The following is an 18,916-nucleotide window of genomic DNA, read 5'->3' on the forward strand; positions in this document are numbered from 1 at the left end:
TCACCAACTTGTTTTTGAGCAGACAACTGGCTTCCTTTGTTGTGCTAACTTACATTATTGCCCTAAATGTCAGTAATTTATATTTCCAAGTTTTACCAACTTAAACCACTGTTTTAGGCCAAAAAATACAAGTTGGCTTTTTTGCAGTGTGTACCTCAAATATTTTGCTGTGACCCAATTGCAATAAATTGATCAAAAGTATGCTGAAATAACTACAACATGAAATGTCGTATCGCCAATGATGTCCACCAGCAGCGCATAGATTTACTGCACATATTGACACCTTTGAGTAAGCTTAAGTTTAACATGCAACATATTTGAAGCCTGCCTTACTAAGTATAGCATTAGGGCCTTGGCTTCTGTATTTCCTGTCAGTGATGCCACACCAGAGCCCTAAGCAGAATTCGATTTTGGGTCCCTCTATTTCTGCCAATAATAATTAAACAATTTAATAATTGATTGTTGATCATTCACACACCTACTATAAACTCATTGTGGCTCTGTCAGTGTTGTTTACATGATCCTATTGTCAGCCTGACATGTCTTTACACATTAATGGGGGTGGCCCAATGCAATAATAATAATAAAAATAATACCAATGAATAAATGATGTCCAGGGTGTCACATAATATGGTTTTTAATCTCAAAATGTAGCACATGCAACGAGAAGAGCTAGCTAGGGTTGATTTACACATCGTTCCAAATGGTAAAATATTATATTAAAAAAAACCCATATTATATATATTTTAGTAAAAGTTTCATCTGGTTTATTATTTTTGGCTTCAAAAAACTGCAACAGCAATGTGCAGCAAACAATTTGTGCAAACAACAAATCTCAAACTTTTTAAAGTAGCCGGATGCAAAAACAACTAGCTAATTTGCTATTAACAGCTACACAAATCTCTTTGATAAACAATCCATTACCAAGACAACATACCTTTATCTTGGCATTTTTAAATAAAATAAAAAATATTGTTTTGCATTGCTCTTGGGGGCCCCCTAGTGGCCACGGGGCCCTAAGCAGTCGCTTAGTTCGCTTATACCTTGGGCCGGCTCTGTGCCACACTGCAGGGCAGTAAATATCCAGAACTGATTTCAGCATTTGGTCGTCCCCTGGTGGATCCTGAGGTTCCAGCGGGTGAAGCAGGGCTCCATGACTGACACAGCAGGATCAAAGGCTGCAGGAAGAAAAAAAACCCAGAGGAATGTCCATATGGATTTTCACTGAGCGCCTCAGGACATCGTTTACAACGCAGACAACCCACTCAAAGTCACTCTTACACTTGGTTACGGTTTTGGCGAGTCTTTCAAGTCTTGGCTCCACAAATGAGTCTACAAGGAGCTGAAATGTGCAGCGTTTAAACAGTATATCCTGATAACTTTACTACAGTGGACTCTTAAAAAGTTTATATTTTAAACCTGAAACACTCCTCTGGGAGACTACTTTTCCTCCTTTTGCTTCATTTCATCCTCAGTTAACTGCAGGATCGTGTTTCAGCAGCGAGGGGATGAGATTGTCATGTCAACGTGATGAAACAATGGAGATTGTATTGTGGATTGGTTTGGGAGTGGGTGGAGGGATGAGGTTATGTCTTTAGCATGTATTCAATGATAATACCAGCAGTGAACACATTAAGAAGGAGCTGTAGCCTTATGCTATCAACGAGTGGAGGAGTCTCCTCACTTATCAGCAGTCCTCTTGATCTTTAGTCTGTGATGATTATATGATGCTGAGGATCTTAGAAGTGTTCTTTAGCTGTGATGTGCTGTGAAATGACAAACAGATGCTTTACAGTGTGTGAACAATATTTTTAAGCATGCTCTGACTTAAAAATGGAGGAAGAAAATTCATTAATAATATATATTTAGCCCCAACTAAACCATTATTTAAACAATTGCAACTACTTACAATTTATGAGGTCAATAAGTATCAAACAGGGGTTCTTATGTATAAAGTAATTAGCCTTCCTGCATCTTTACCTAACTTTTTTCATAGTTACTTTGAGTTTAATTCTCATTATCATGCACATCTTACAAGAAGAAAGAATGATTTACATATTCCTTTCTGTAGGACCTCTGTTGCCAAATTCTCATTTGTTTATCAAGGTGCAGTGCTGTGGAATGACATAAAACATCTTTTTTTTAAAAACGTTTTCATCTAGCTGTGTAATTTAAGTAAAGTATAGTTACTTATAGGTTTAAGAGGGAGGGTCGCGTATATAAGCCCTTTGGCCTTTTTGATCTTTCCTGCATTTTCTTGTACTGTTTCTTGTCCTGTTATTTCCTAACGATTTGTATGTTTTTTAAGTGCAAACAACAATAAAAAAAAATAATCCCCCTAAAATTCCCATTGTCCATATTTACAATAAAAACAGCAGTCTGGGACTGATTGATTTGATTGACATGTGCAGCATAATCAGCAATCCTTTTGCATTAAAAAAAAAAAAAAAAAAACCCTTTTCCTCTCTCACCCTCCCAACAACACTGTTCTTCTCTGCCTTTCCCATTTTTCTTTGTTTACGGCTACAACTCAGTATCACTACCACCAGGTGATGTCCTCAATTGTCCACGTTTTGTCCAACATACACTTTAAAAAAGAATAGAGACAAATCCTTCTGATTGGGAAGTTATCAAATTATTAATAAAAATATTTTTGCTGGATGAACGACATTATTATTTAAAATTAATATCTATAGAAGTAGATATTAGTACAGATAGAAGAAATGAAAGCCCTCAGTGGTTAACCCCTACACTGTAAAAAATAATCTGTTTAATTTACAGTAAAATACCGGCAGCTGTGGTTGCCAGAAGTTCACCGTAAAAAATACACTTAGTGGATTTTCTACACTAAATTTAAATGTAAATATCAGCAAAAAACTAATTTAGACTGAATATTCACGTTATTTTTAGGGTAATTGTGTCATTCATTCACACGTTATGGTATTTCTCCATTAAATTTACATGAAAATGTTATATTTTTACAGCAAAACTGTGTGTTTCCTACAGTTTATGACAGGACAAGTAAAAGTTTTGTGCTATTCTTTGATTTACGGCAGGGGTCTCAAACTCAAATTACCAAAAAAAGACACAGAATTACCAAAAAAGACAAATAATTATTAAAAAAAGACACAAAATTATTTAAAAAAGACACAAAATTATTTAAAAAAGACACAGAATTACCAAAAAGACAATAATTATTAAAAAAAGACAAATAAAAGGGTAAAAAAGTAAAAAAGAAAGCCAAGGATTCTTGCCTAGCTGGGACTGAACGCCAAGGAGAATAAATAGGTTTTTAATAAACACTGCTACACTCCACCACACTCCAATGTAAATGAACACCAATATTATTCTGTTGCAGAATCACTATAAATGTCCTTGGGTGCAGTGCTGGCAGAGATCTTTATGGCACTGTTTATGTGTGTGTTGGTCCAGTTTGTCTGCAGTTATTGTGCTGCTCTGCTGTGAGCAGCCTGCTGGTTCAGACAGTGAGACATTCAGCTGGAGTTAGCTCACCTGTCAGCCAGGTGAGGATTCTTCAGATCAGATGTGTTTGTGCTTCGAGGTCTCTGCTGCGTGGGAACATCAGTATTCACCTCGAGTGTCTGTGTGTGAAATCCACGCAAATGTGTGATCATCTGGGTTATATGTCGCCCGAGTAATGTGAACATGTGTGTGTGTGTGTGTGTGTGTGTGTGTGTGTGTGTCCTGAGGGGGCTGTAGACACTGTGGAGGTTGATGTGATTTACCTGGACAGCAGCGATGCCCTTGCTTTTGACCTTACACTGTTGAGATGGTGTTATAGATAGATAGATAGATAGATAGATAGATAGATAGATAGAAAGATAGATAGATAGATAGATAGATAGATAGATAGAGAGATAGAGAGATAGAGAGATAGATAGATAGTTAGATAGATAGATAGATAGAGAGATAGAGAGATAGATAGATAGAGAGATAGATAGATAGATAGATAGATAGATAGATAGATAGATAGATAGATTACTTTATTCATCCCCGAAGGGAAATTCGGTTGTCACAGCAGTCCGGTATTCAAGTACAATAAAATACAATAGAATAAAATACTGAGGTAGCATAAATAAAAACAACAATAGAAAAAAAACCACAGAATAGAACAAGGACACTTAAGAAGTTAAAAAAAGAACATCAGTTGGTAGGATGGTTGGCAGATGATGGTAATAATTAAACTGGTGATATGATGCAACAATGCTATAGTGACTAGACGGTATATAATAATAATAGTAGTACAGTATATAATATAATATATATAATATGTAATAATAGATAGTAAACAATATAAAAATAAAATGAAAAATATAAGTAAAGTAATTCTAAGTAAAATAATATGATATATAATAATAATAGTAATAATAATAATGAATAAGGCCGGTAAGGCCGGTATAATAATAATAGTAGTATATTACAGCATATAGTAATAATAGTAATAATAGTAATGGAAAGAGATTTCACTGAAACTGATGTTAACTTTCCTTCCAGTGGAGCACATGACTGAGAGTTTGATATAGTGAGGACCACTGGGACAGATTCTGTCCAGTGTTTTCATTGGAATGTCAGCAGCTGGACCAGGAAGTGTTGAGTCATTGATATTGAATCACAAGCATTTCAGAAGTGACTGCATCTAGTGATCATTTTATGAAAAAAAAGGTTGTAGTCATAGTCCAAGTATTGCATATCAGGTAGTTACTGACACATTATACAGTTTATAAAGATAACACTGGCAGATGATTTTTGAAATGATGGATATTTGATATGGGTGTAACGATTCTGAAGCAGTGACATCATGTCTGTGGATCTCGTGATGCTGGGTGGACGGGCCAAACACTCAGTGTTTCAAACAGGAGACTAGTGCTCTAGTTCTGTTGTTGGAAGTTACAGTGTGTTTAAAAGTTGTTGTTTTTTTTAAGCTCAAGTTTAAAACAACTGAACTGTGAATGTGGAGCATTGTTACACCCCTAATATTTGATTTCACACAGAAGTAAACACACAGACTCTCGTTTCTACAAACTCCAGCCAACAGTCAGTTGCTGTCTCCAGGTGCAGGTCGGCTACAGCAGTAGTTCTCAACCTGTTTGAGTCGCAACCCCCAATTTAACATGCATCTCACACGCACAGTTCAGATCACCCAAAAAAGAACCAAAATGACCCAAAAAAGAAACAAAATGACCAAAGAAAGACAGAAAATGACTAAAAAAAGACACAAAATGACCAAAAAAGACACAAAAGACCAAAAAGACACAAAATGACCCAAAAAAAGACACAAAATGACTAAAAAAAAGACACAAAATTACTAAAAAAAGACACAAAATGACCAAAAAAAGACACAAAATGACCAAAAAAGACACAAAATGACCAAAAGTGGCACAAATTGACCACACAATTATAAAAAAGACACAAAATGACCAAAAAAAGACAAAAAATGACAAAGAAGACACAAAATGACCAAAAAAGTCACAAATTGACCAAAACAAAAAGACACAAAATGATAAAAAAAAGACACAAAATGACAAAAAAAAGACACAAGATGACCCAAAAAAGACTCAAATTGACAAAAAAAAACACAAAATGACCAAAAAACAAGACAAAAAATGACAAAAAAAGACACAAAATGACCAAAAGACAAGACACAAAATGATAAAAAAAGACACAAGATGACCAAAAGAAAGACACAAAATGATAAAAAAAGACACAAGATGACCAAAAAAAGACACAAAATTATTAAAAAAGACACAAAATGACCCAAAAATAGACACAAAATGACCAACATGACTAAAACACATGAACACTTTAACACAGTGGAGACAGAGCTGACTTCCAAAATGATTTGGCGACCCCCAGAAATCATCTTGCGACCCCAATTGGAGTCGGGACCCCAAGGTTGAGAATAGCTGGGCTACAGTGCAGTAGTATTTTCTATTTCTTCTGCTACAATTTGTAAGAACAGAGAAAAGCAAACCATCAGTGTGGACCTGGTCTGAGGTGGTTTTCCTCCTCCACCGTGTTCATGACTGCAGAGTTAATGCCAGTGGATTGAGTGTTTGATGAGCAGAGCGGCTCACTAAATGATGCAGACGATGAAGACTGAGGAGAAAATGGCAAACGTGTGTCGCATTCCAATCAGCTGCACGTCTGTATATCCAAACACACTAATTATGTATTATGGGCGTTAATGAGCCGTGGCACTGATTGCCAAACATTAGCGAGTCTCTCTCTCCGAGCCAATCAGGCTTTTATTGGCTCCTCTAGATGTGGATTGAATTTAATACACCGACTGCATCTGTCAGACTGACGGGCTTCATACACACACATAATAATAATAATAATAATCAGACTCCCTGCAACAACAGACGCTCAGGAACAAGCTGAAGTCAATAATTACACACACACATATTATACCAGCATGCAGTGTATTTCCTCTCACTCTTATGTAAAAGTTGTGTTTTCTAATGTGAGTGTAACATCCTTAGTTCACCACAAGGCAGCAAGTGTTTCAAAAGCTCAATGTTTGATGTGTAGAGTGTGAGAGAAGGGACACAAACACCACTTTCCTGACTTTGTTTCCTGCTTTTTATTAATGTTTTATTGAGCGTGGCCTGCTAAAATAAGATACAGCGGCAATAAAAGGTTAGCGAACATTTTACACACACTGTAAAAAATAATCTGTTTAATTTACGGTAAATTACCGGCAGCTGTGGTTGCCAGAACTTCACCGTAAAAAAATACAGTGAGTGGGTTTTCTACTGTAAATTTAAATATCAGCAAAAACTAATTTACACTGAATATTCTCGTTATTTTTAAGGTAATTGTGTCATTCATTCACACATCATGGCAAATCTCCATTAACTTTACATGAAAATGTTATATTTTTACAGCAAAACTGTGCATTTCCTACAGTTCATGACAGTAAAAGTAAAAATTGTGCTATTCCTTGATTTACGGTAATTAAAAGTGTCCACTACGGTGATACACAATTTTTAATTTTACGCCCCATTCCTGATGCAATTTGACAGTGTTTTACTGTAATTTCTACAAACATTTTTTACAGTGCACTTGTTAAATGATGCACACTTGTAATAAAAAAATACTGTCACAGATGAGACTTTCAACACTAACATACCTTTCTGTAGTCCTTTAAAGGTGTTCTCCAGCCTCAGTAGAACTGAAATTCTTCATTGAATGAATGAATGAATGAATGCTTTATTTCGGTTATAAAAAACCCCAAAGAAAACAAAATAAAATCATATTTTTACAAAAGAATCCATCAGACAGATACCGAAAAAGGAATAGGATTTTTTTTCTCCATAAAACAACAACACTTGCATTATGTAAACAAACTGGCATTTAAAGGTTTATATTTCAGAACATAAACAATTGTTTGCTAGTTATGAGCAGGACTGAGGATGGTTAAAAGATTTTATTCAGTCACAGTGTAAACAGTGGCGGTTCTAGACCAGTTTTACTGTGGGGGCCAAGGAGGGGCCAGTGTTTAATCAGAGGGGCACATTAGCACATGGAAAGTATTCAAAATCTTTGAATGCCTTGAAAAAGACACAAAATGACCAAAAAAGACACAAAATGAGAAGACAGAATAACCAAAAAAACCCCACAGAAGACATAAAAATGACAAAAAATGACACAAAATGACCATAAAAAGACACAAAATAACTAAAACAGACACAAAAAAGACACACAAATGACACCAATGACAAAAAAAGACACAAAATAACAAAAAAAGACACAAAATAAATAAAAAAAGACACAACAAAAGACACAAAATTACCATAAAAAGACACAAAATAACTAAAACAGACACAAAAAAGACACATAAATAACACCAATGACAAAAAAGACACAAAATAACAAAAAAAGACACAAAATAAATAAAAAAGACACAACAACAGACACAAAATTACCAAAAAAAGACACAAAAAGAAACAAATGACCAAAAAAAAGACACATAAAGACATGAAAAGGATTCAAAAATGGACAAAATAGCCCTATAGGACTCCATGGAGTTAAACTATTATACAATGTTCACATTCTGGGTTCCTTTTGTCTACAATGAGATATTCTTCCACCACTGAGTGTAAAATAACATTATATGATTCTGTGGCAGTTTTATTTTGACATAGACATTTTTAGGTAACAAGAGGAAGTGCTGCAGTCTTTGCAATAAGAGCCCTGAAGCATTAGGTGGGAAAATCCCCTGAAATAACGGTCAGAAGGGCTGCAGATGATGCTGACACCATCTGAAGGTGTTCTCACACCTGATGGTGGTGGGCTCAAACCCCAACTAACCCCACTGATGTTTCTCTAATGCTGGTGGAAAAGAAACCCTGAAGCAAACAGCTGATCCTGCTCAGCCTCAGTGAGCTAGTCACACTATGGGCACTGAAGGGTTTTCATCAGTGGCGGTTCTACACAGGGGCCTCCAGGGGCCACTGCCCCTGTGAAGAAGCCTTTGGCCCCTGCTGTGGCCCCTGTGACAAATTAATAATAAAATGATCAATTTATAACAATGAACAATGGAACAATTCTAACCTTTTTGTTCAAACAATATCTCATTGTACACAAAAGGAACCCAGAATGTTACATTGTATAATAGTTTAACTACTCTATGGAGTCTTATTGGGCTATTTTGTCCATTTTTGAGTCCTTTTCATGTCTTTACGTGTCTTTTTTGGTCATTTGTGTCTTTTTGTGTCTTTTTTTGTTATTTTGTGTCTTTTTTGTCATTGGTGTCATTTATGTGTCTTTTTTGTGTCTGTTTTAGTTATTTTGTGTCTTTTTATGGTCATTTTGTGTCTTTTTGTGTCTATTTTTTGGTAATTTTGTGTCTGTTGTTGGGTCTTTTTTTATTTATTTAGTGTCTTTTTTTGTTATTTTGTGTCTTTTTTTTGGTAATTTTGTGTCCGTTGTTGTGTCTTTTTTTATTTATTTAGTGCCTTTTTTTGTTATTTTGTGTCTTTTTTGTCATTGGTGTAATTTTTGTGTCTGTTTTAGTTATTTTGTGTCTTTTTATGGTCATTTTGTGTCTTTTTTTGGTCATTTTTATGTCTTCTGTGGGGTTTTTTTTTGGTTATTCTGTCTTCTCATTTTGTGTCTTTTTTGGTAATTTTGTGTCTTTTTGTGTCTTTTTTTGGTAATTTTGTGTCTGTTGTTGTGTCTTTTTTTATTTATTTAGTGTCTTTTTTTGTTATTTTGTGTCTTTTTTGTCATTGGTGTCATTTATGTGTCTTTTTTGTGTCTGTTTTATTTATTTTGTGTCTTTTTTTTGTCATTTTGTGTCTTTTTCAAGGCATTCAAAGATTTTGAATACTTAAATATCATCTTTGGCATTTTTTCATGTGCTAATGTGCCCCTCTGATTAAACACTGGCCCCTCCTTGGCCCCCACAGTAAAATTGGTCTAGAACCGCCACTGGTTTTCATAATGCACAACAGCTTTTGAGAGACAATTTTGCTTTTTATTTTGGATTCACAAAACATCCACCAACAAGGTAATAAAGCTAAGTGAGTGTGAACCACAGTTCAGTTTGTTTTCCTGTAAAACGCTGCAGTTAAGCACCATTTTCCGCACTGATTTCAGAAGTGGGTAGGTGACCTCAATTACAATCTGTAAACAGAAAGAAAGTGCTCTTTTTCTTGGTTTAGAAGGAAAAGCAGCAGAAAAAAAGGAGGAGTAAAAGCAGGAAACTGGGACAGCGTGCTGGCTGGTGTGTGAAACCAATAAAACTGTTTAGTTGGCATGTCATACGTCAAAAAAACATCATCCGTTTTCTTGAGGTGAAGGACGTCTAAGGATAAAGAGGACGCCATCAGTTTGCATATTAGTCTAGACGGAATTGTCCAAAAAGTGAAAGTGAGGAGCATTTATGGGTACAAGTCAGGAACCGGCCTACTTTACTTATTTCAAGGGTGCTGAATCCCAAAAAAAAATGGTTCCCAAGCGAAATTTTGAGTTTTTGACCTTCTCATTTGCATATCAAAATGGCGGCCGTTGGTCGTTGGACCATTTCCCCTTAGTTTTTTTGTAAGTAGGCAATCAAAGATGAGGAAATTAAGTTTCTGGATCTTTTTTATGTATATATATATGTATATATACATATATACACTACTGGTCAAAAGTTTTAGAACACACCAACTTTTCCAGAATTTAATTGAAAATGATGCAGTTTAATGTCTCAGTGTACTCTGAAATTAATGCACATTTGCAACATTTAAAATTCTTTATTGAGCATGATAGTGTTTTGAAAGTAAAAAAAAGATTCAAAATCACATTTTATGTTGGACTAAAGGACTAAAAAAAGACACAAAATGGCAAAAAAAAGACACAAAATGACAAAAAAAGACACAAAATGACAAAGAAAAAGACACCAAAAGACACAAAATGACTAAAAAAAGACACAAAATTACCAAAAAAAGACACAAAATGACTTACAAAGACATGAAAAGAATTCAAAAATGGACAAAATAGCCCAAGACTCCATAGAGTTAAGTTGTTAACCCATTTCTTGTTCCCTGAAAAAGGCCTACTTGTATAATTCTGAAATGTACATTATTTTCCAGTTTTGGTTAAGCTTACCTTTTTTTATTTACCTCTGGCAGTTCACCACTTACCTTTGGACCCTTTCAAGCTGTTCATTTGACTTGAACTGCTTGAATTTCAATAAAAAACTGGAAAAATTGGGGTGTTCTAAAACTTTTGACCGGTAGTGTATATTAATATGTATATATATATGTGTGTGTGTGTGTATATATATATATATATATATATATATATATATATATATATGCAAAATACCAACTTTTAAGGTGAAATTAAGCATTATTTGTGTCATTTTTTTAAGGCCGACATAAATATTCAATCAATATCACTTTTAAATGTTCCAGTTGGTATTTTGCATATATATATATACATAAAAAAGACACAGAGCCTCCACTATATCCTTGCTCTGACCCTAGACTATAGATCCAGAAACTTAATTTCCTCATCTTGATTGCCTACTTACAAAAAAACTAAGGGGAAATGGTCCAATGACTGAGCAAGGTGGGCAATTTGGTGGCCATTTGATACAAATTAGAAGGTCAAAAACTCAAAATTTCACTTTGGAACCATTTTTTTTGGACTCAGCACCCTTGAGATATGTAAGGTAGGCCGGTTCCTGACTTGTACCCATAAATGCTCCTCACTTCTTATAGGAGGCCTTTATTCTGAAATCCGTCTAGACTATATCAACAGCAGATATTAGAAACACTCTTTGTTCGCTTCCATAAAGCATAAAGAACTGATATATGGATAATCTATTGCTCTGTCTGTGAAAACACTAAACATGACTTCCATGTTTGATGGAGTTTCCATTTAAAATCCAATCAGTGGCACTGCAGTGTGGAAATATTGAGCCTTTGACCGATATTTTGACAGACTTTTATGTACAGTATATTATCTGGGGTTTCAGTGGAGAGTTTAGTGTTCTAATTACTGTGTCAAAGCTGTTTCCACTTGTCGAAGTATTAAATTCTGATTACATAAAACTAAATAGCTGCAATTGTTGGTTTGAACGTCTGTAAATGCAGAGCGAAACACTTAGAGTGTAAAGTGATTTTTCGAAATTACTGAAAGAAGACAGATTTCCACTGCACCTGCATCCAAGCACACACACACACACACACACACACACATTCTTGTACTTCTATCTTTGTGAGGACCCTCATTGGAACAGTGAATTCTCTTGCAAGTTATAATAGTTCTGGATTTTTGATTAGTTTTAGTTTTAATTTTGCTGTGAATTTTTGTTTTAATGAAGTTTTAGAGTGAGTTTGCTAGTTTTAGTTTAGTTTAAGTGTTTGTTGGGTGGGAGATTAAAAGAGGTCACAGTAAATTTTGCCTTTATTTCCTTTGTCAAAAAGTTGACAAAGACAAAAATGAAGGACATTTTCACTATAATTTTAGTTAGTTTTGCAACCACACAATACAGTTTCAGTTAATTATCATCATCATGTAACCTTTAACCCTTAAAACAAAGTCTGGAATCTCAAAAAGAAGTGAGGACCGGCCGAAATGTCCCCACTCTGTTGGTTAAAAACGTGTTCTGGTCCTCACTATGTAGGCAGTACAAGAACACACACACACACTGTGTACTCGTCTCCCTTTCATCTGTGCAGACACATCCCTCATCCTGCTTTAATTGCTCTGGTGTGAATCATTAGGTGGTGGTTTATTAGCCTCCATCATCAGCTACGAGCTGCTGAAGCTGTGGCCTCTGCTTTATGTGCACACTGCATGACCTTTGAGCTTTTTAATTGGGAAGTCTTAGATAATGCCTTACTGTACCGGACGGCTTTTTACTGATGACAAAGTTGCATAAGGCAGCTTTAACCACTTAATGACCAAGGTCAACTTTCCTATATTCAGAAGCTGCAGCAGGCTCAGTTTTAACATGAAGACATGAAGAATCCATTTCTATCTTGTCAGCAAAGAGGGCTCTAAAGGGACGCTTCATTCTAGCAAGAGAAAACTGACATGCCCATTTTAAAAGGGGTCCCTTAACCTTTGACCTCAAGATATGAGTGAAATTGTGTACTGTGTCTCCCCTTTCCAGACATTTATATTTTACATGTAGTCATTTAGCAGACACTTTTATCCAAAGCGACTTACAGGAAGAATCAAAACAAACAATCAAGGTCTAGTGCAAAAAGAGCTATTAGTGCATCAATAAGTGCTGGTGATGATTCTTTATGGTGTGGTGCTAGGAGAGAAGATGCTCTCTGAAGAGACAGACATGCCCACTTTATGCTAATCTGTGTTATTTTCGCCTATTTAATTAGAATATATCATTAGCCTCATAGCATATTTGCCTAAGTTATATTTGAACGTTTTCAGAATACAAGAAAAAACACAATTTTTAGTAAGCCCATTGGTATTTTTAATTGATATTGTAACAGTAAGTTCAAATAGAAGTGTGAACAAGTTTGCATAAAAAATTAAACACATCGATTTAATAACAGATAAAGGTCACTTCGGCAGAATATGCCCTGACTAAGACAATTTTTCTCTTACATATAAATAATGTAGTTTGGTTTGTATGTAGTGTCAAAAATGCCTAAGTCACAGAGATGACTAAGGCAGAAAGTGATTTTGGACTCTAACAAGTGTTCTGATAGGCTGAGAGGCAATAAGGCAGAAAGATGCAGCAGTAGTAGGAGAGTAAAGTTTGGCAGATATCACAATTTGGCCAAAAAATTACTTAGGCAATTATGCTACGAGGCTAACGATGTATGCATATGGGGGGTGGGCTTCATGGTGGTGTAGTGGTTAGCATGTTCTCCCCTGGTATCAGCGTGGGTTCTCCCCGTTCCACGGCCAAAAACACTTTCCCGTAGGTGTGAATGAGAGCGTGAATGGTTGTCTGTCTCTATGTGTCCAGGGTGTACACCACCTCTCGCTCAGTGTCAGCTGGGATCGGCTCCAGCCCCCCACAACCTGAGTGCAGATGTGTAGTTTAACAAATTAATAAATGATAAAATAATAAATGAATGCATACGGGGGTCCCGAAACAGTCTTGAAGTTACATAAACTGTGTTTGACTGGAAAGTGGAGACTCTAGTTTTATTCATGTGTGATAATATAAGTTACTAGCCATTTTATTGTAGTCAGAGCATTTCTTCAAACTTGACCTCGCTGTATAAAATGAGCTGCTGTGACCTCTAGTTTAATCACAGCCTCATGAAACTTCACAACCATAAACTAGAGTCTGAGAGCATTCAGAGGATGTATGGCTTAAACAAGTTTTGCATTGGAGTAAATCATGACATATTTTTAAATCTGGCATAACACAGCTCTAAGAAACAATAGTATCGTAGTAATCATCTTTATTTCTGCTTTGCTTGCTGATGAAATTATTACCCGTTGGAATTAAAACCTCTGATTTCCTCTGTGGTCATTTTCTTGATGTTTCTATTAACAGTGATGGATGTAACTCTTGTGAATCTCTTGGCTGTGTGCAGATGGTCACTTTTGTTGCGAATAAGTGTGACTCATGTAGTCAGTGAAGCCAAAAAGCACAACTACACACGACTCGTCCCCCCAAAATCGGCTGCCAGCAAAAACTGGCGAGCCTCCAAAGTTCTGTTCAGCACACAGTGGATCTTCAGCTTTTGGACATGCTGTACCTGCCAGCTGGCCTCCGGATGTCGTGCCCTTCACTTATTATTGGAAGGAGAACTCTTATCGACTGTCTGATAACTGTGTGAGGATTAATAACTGGAAGAGGCAGATTCTCTTTAGAGGATGCACTCAGAAACGTGTTTTTCTCACTAATATGCGTGGCAGCATGTATGAAGTATGTGTTAGTTTTGGTTCTTCTTTCCATGTTGTGCAGTAATTCTTGTTACTCTTGGGTGAACTCAGGGCACGATGATCATTCTGAGTAAGATGTTTGATTTGCTTAAGACCTAAATGATTAGTGCAGATTCTGATGGAGAGAATACAATACAAGTCAGCTGTATTTGGACTGAGACACTGATCTTCAAGACTTTGAGCCTTTTTACACATGTGGACAGATGAGACACATCTGTGTATCATGTGTCTCCAGCTGACCATTTTTGGATTTTCTTCCTCCCGACACCACTCCTGCTAGCAGGTGAAATTGCCTCGAGCACATTTATTACGTCAGATAACAACATAAACAACATCTCTTCTACTTTAGATCTGATAATGTGACAGCCCAAGTTTGCACCTTCAGTTGCACTCCTGAAATCCGTCTGTGCACCATTCATTCAATCAAAATTCTTTCTTCATCTATTGTTACTTTTTAAGCACTTAGGGTGCTTTCACACCGCTAGTTCGATTATTTGGTCGGCACCAGGCAGTAAGTACATTGGTCTGAATGACGTTTCGTCATCTTCCAGTGGAAATAAGCGGTAATTTGAACTTTCACAATGGAGCGACACGTTCGCTGGTCCTTGCTTTTTATATCGTCAACATTACCCATTTCTGAATAGGCTATGGCTTGTTTGGAAGATTTAATTAAATTCTACTTTAAGCTTGGTTTGAGACATGGTGAGATTCTACAGTTATTGAACAATTGTTATCAGTATGCTACTCTGAGAAGAATTTTGAAATGTATGGGGTTGTACCTAATGAAACATGTATATTACAGATTAAATTAATTTCATACCAGTGTTTTCCCCTACATCCATTCAGCAGCCGCACAACACATGTGTTGGTAGGTCACACACGATTTGCGCTGCTGCTGAATGAATGTAGGGGAATATAGACTCAGCCCGCAAATTAAGCATTGATGCATTTTGAATAGTTCGTTTAGACCTGAGTTGGTCCAGGTTCACGTTCTCACCAGAGGGACCACACCAGAGGTTGGCATTTGGTGCGAAATCAAGCGGACCGAGAGAGACCACCTCTTTTCGGAGGTCTCCGCTTGATTTAGTGAGCACTCGAGTGCGATTGATGCTTTCACACCGACGAAAACGAACTAAGAGCTTTTGGTTTGAATGGACTGTTTAGTGCGCACCAACTGCTGTTGGTGTGAAAGCACCCTTACTTAATGCCACTGCAAAAACACAGCCAGGTATAGGGGTGGATGTGGGGGGGGGGGCTTTTAAATCATGATGTTGGGGTGGTCGATGACTATAACCAGAGTAGTCGCCCCCTGCTGGCCATTAGATATAATGCAGGTGTAAGGAAGCTCAACATTGACTCTATCTGACCTGGAGGTTTCTATGTGGGTTGCATGGAGCCAGTAAACAAGGTGCAGACACTACCTATGATACTAAAATGACGTATCATGAAGTACACATCCTCTATCAAAAAAACCAACAAAACTATAAGTAGGCTTTGTGAACTATTATAAAAACCACATCAACCTATGCATACAGTATTTGTGAGAGTGCCATAAATGTATAGGCGTATAACTGCAGGTCTGAATGTGTATCAGTGTCACCAACACGCTCTGCTCCTCCCACTGATCAGCTGCTCCACCACTCTGATCAGAGCTGTGGCTGGTAAACTGAGTCATTACTGCTCTGCTGCTTCTGATGTCGGCTCTGATAAAACGCTCCGTCAAAGTCAGACTGTGACTGATTTATAAAATATGGACTGTCAGTCAGTGTCAACTTATATCTGATAGATATGACAAAGTTTGATTGATTACATATTGATCAGCGTTCGTCTGCTTATCTCTGAGAGATGTTTGAATTAAATTACATTAAAGATGCAAGTGGATCAAAACACTAAATACTCTGATTTCAGCTCTTAAATGTATTACTGTTAAATGGTTAAAACCCGACCCTCCAACGTACAATATGTGGATTGAGAAGGTCTGGGAAATTTATCACATGGAACAAATAACTTATATATATATATATATTTGTTAACAGATGGAGACCTGCCATGACCATACTAATGCAATAATCTCATGTTACCTGTATTTTATTTTACTTACTTAATTTAATTTGATTTATTTCCATTAACACAGTTTATTATTTAATTACTTATTGTTTGTTTGTGTTACTTTGGTTTAACCATGTCATTTATACATATTTGACTTGGTGTATATGCTTTAATGCTGTATTAAGCAGATCACAAATGAAAAACAGCAGACTAAATGTGAATGTTTATATATATATTTGTATATGCTGCAAAAATTGAAATAAAATTTAAGTTTAAAAAAAAACAACAACTCTAAATACTGATACTAAAAACAGCTCAAGTCCAAAATTGGATGAAGATTCATTTTAAATCACTGACACAGAACTTGTCACGTTATGGTTCCAGTGTTACAGTTCACAGCTGAAACATGTCTCTGTCCTTTGTGTTGATTCTGTTTCCTGGTGGGGGAGGGAACGGCCGGTTGTGTGATCAGTATTGATCTCTGAGAGCTCCAAGCCACTTACAGTATCTATACAGTTACATATGTGGCGTGTGTGTGTCAAGGTTATAATAGTTTTGGATTTTTCATTAGTTTTAGTTTTAATTTCGTTGTGAATTTTTGTTTTCAAATTCAGTTAGTTTTAGTTAGTTTTTAGAGTGAGTTTTCTAGTTTTAGTTTAGTTTTTATTTTTTGAAAATGCTTAGTTTTAGTTTAGTTTTTATTAGTTTTAGTGTTAGTTTTAGTTTTTTTGTAACGGGCTATGTGTTGGATGCCAGATTCAAAGAGGTCATAATAAATGTTTCCTTTATTTCCTTTGGTTTATCATCTCAGCCCCAATAAGGTTATTAACTGTTTTGAATTTTGGTTCTAGTGTAAACATCCCAGTCTCAGTAAACATATTCACCATGTGTTGCATGTTGAAATAGAAACACTGAATTATGAATGAAAAAAGTTGACAAAAACGAAAACTAAGGACATTTTCACGATAATTTTAGTTAGTTTTGTAACCACAAAATACAGTTTCAGTTAGTTATCGTTTTTTTTACAAACTCTCGTTTTTCTTTTTCTTTCAGTTAACGAAAATGTTTTTTCAATTCTAGTTTTCGTTATTTCGTTAGTTTTCGTTAACTATAATAACCTTGGTGTGTGTGTGTGTGTGTGAGGAGGCATGTTTTCATCATCACTTTATGTCAGTGGACAGTTGACCCACAAAAAAGGAGATGTGTGGGCCGTTTGCCAGGTGGCTGAATGTGAATGAGCAGAGCTGAGAGCTCCTGCTGAGTTTTGACTCATATCATAAAACTGAGTCATTCATTCAGCAGGTGAGTTCAGCTGCGATTAGTCAAGCAGGTCACACACCAACACACTGAGGGTCAAGGGCAGCGCGGCACGGAGCACCGCAGCGTGAAATTACATGTCATACTAATAGTAATCATGTCAGCCATGAGAGCATGTGGTTAACTTCACAGCACGATCAATTACTGATCACTGATCAGTGTGACTGAGCTCTGCTGCTACTCTGCTGGTTGACTGTGTCAATGACTAAGAGGTTAACACCATTTTTTCCCTAAATATACAGTATGTGAATGCTTTTAAATGCAACATAACGTTTCCCCTATCAGGATGTTAAAACCCAGCAAAATAACATTGTTTCATTTTATGGATTAATTACTGATTGTTCAGAATATAAGTTGGTTTTTACAACTTAATAAGCTGGAATGTAACTGTGTGTTTGTTATTACTCATATACTGTATAAATGAAACAGTTATAATGTGTCAGCAGCAGTGGTAATGTATGAGAATGCTGCCCTCATGTGGCTCTTATTGGAATTGCAGCACAAAGACCCAAACAACAAACCCTATCAGTCATCAATCTCACTAGCAAGTGTGCATATTATCTTAATAATGTAATTAATATTGATAGAAGAACATATATATAGCCTATTTATTCTCCTTGGCGTTCAGTCCCAGCTAGGCAAGAATCCTTGGCTTTCTTTTTACTTTTTTACCCTTTTATTTGTCTTTTTTATCTCTAACTCTGTTTTGGATTGAGTTTTTATTGCTATTTTATTCTATTTTATTTTATTGTTTTACTGTTTTTAATATTTTATTATTTTTATTATTTCTATTTATACCCAGTTGTGTATGATTTATTCTATTTTAATAACTGTACAGCACTTTGGTCAACTGAGGTTGTTTTTAAATGTGCTCTATAAATAAACTTTGACTTGACTTGACTTGATATACATATAGAAAGTTGTATGAATGAATTAATGAATCTATAAATAATATTATCTCAGGCTTGTCAGACATAAAGTTGGGTACTACACACTACCATTCCCAGCTGCAGAGACACTGTGTAGTTGTATTTTTTATTCTTTTTACCCATGCTTTATTAATGTTTACCAGTTTAAGTTTTGATTGATTGATTGATTGATTGATTGATTGATTGATTGATTGATTGATTGATTGATGTCCTTATTTTCATTGCAG

General features: G+C 35.9%; 1 protein-coding gene across 1 annotated transcript in view; it reads left to right on the forward strand.

The window, feature by feature from the left end:
• The window catches only part of LOC131962463 (guanine nucleotide exchange factor VAV3), a 185,614-nt gene that overhangs the window by 57,071 nt on the left and 109,627 nt on the right, over positions 1-18,916 (forward strand). The gene's annotated exons all lie outside the window — the stretch shown is intronic.

Source organism: Centropristis striata, chromosome 23 (genome assembly GCF_030273125.1).
Source record: "Centropristis striata isolate RG_2023a ecotype Rhode Island chromosome 23, C.striata_1.0, whole genome shotgun sequence".
In the NCBI taxonomy this organism is placed as follows: Eukaryota; Metazoa; Chordata; class Actinopteri; order Perciformes; family Serranidae; genus Centropristis; species Centropristis striata.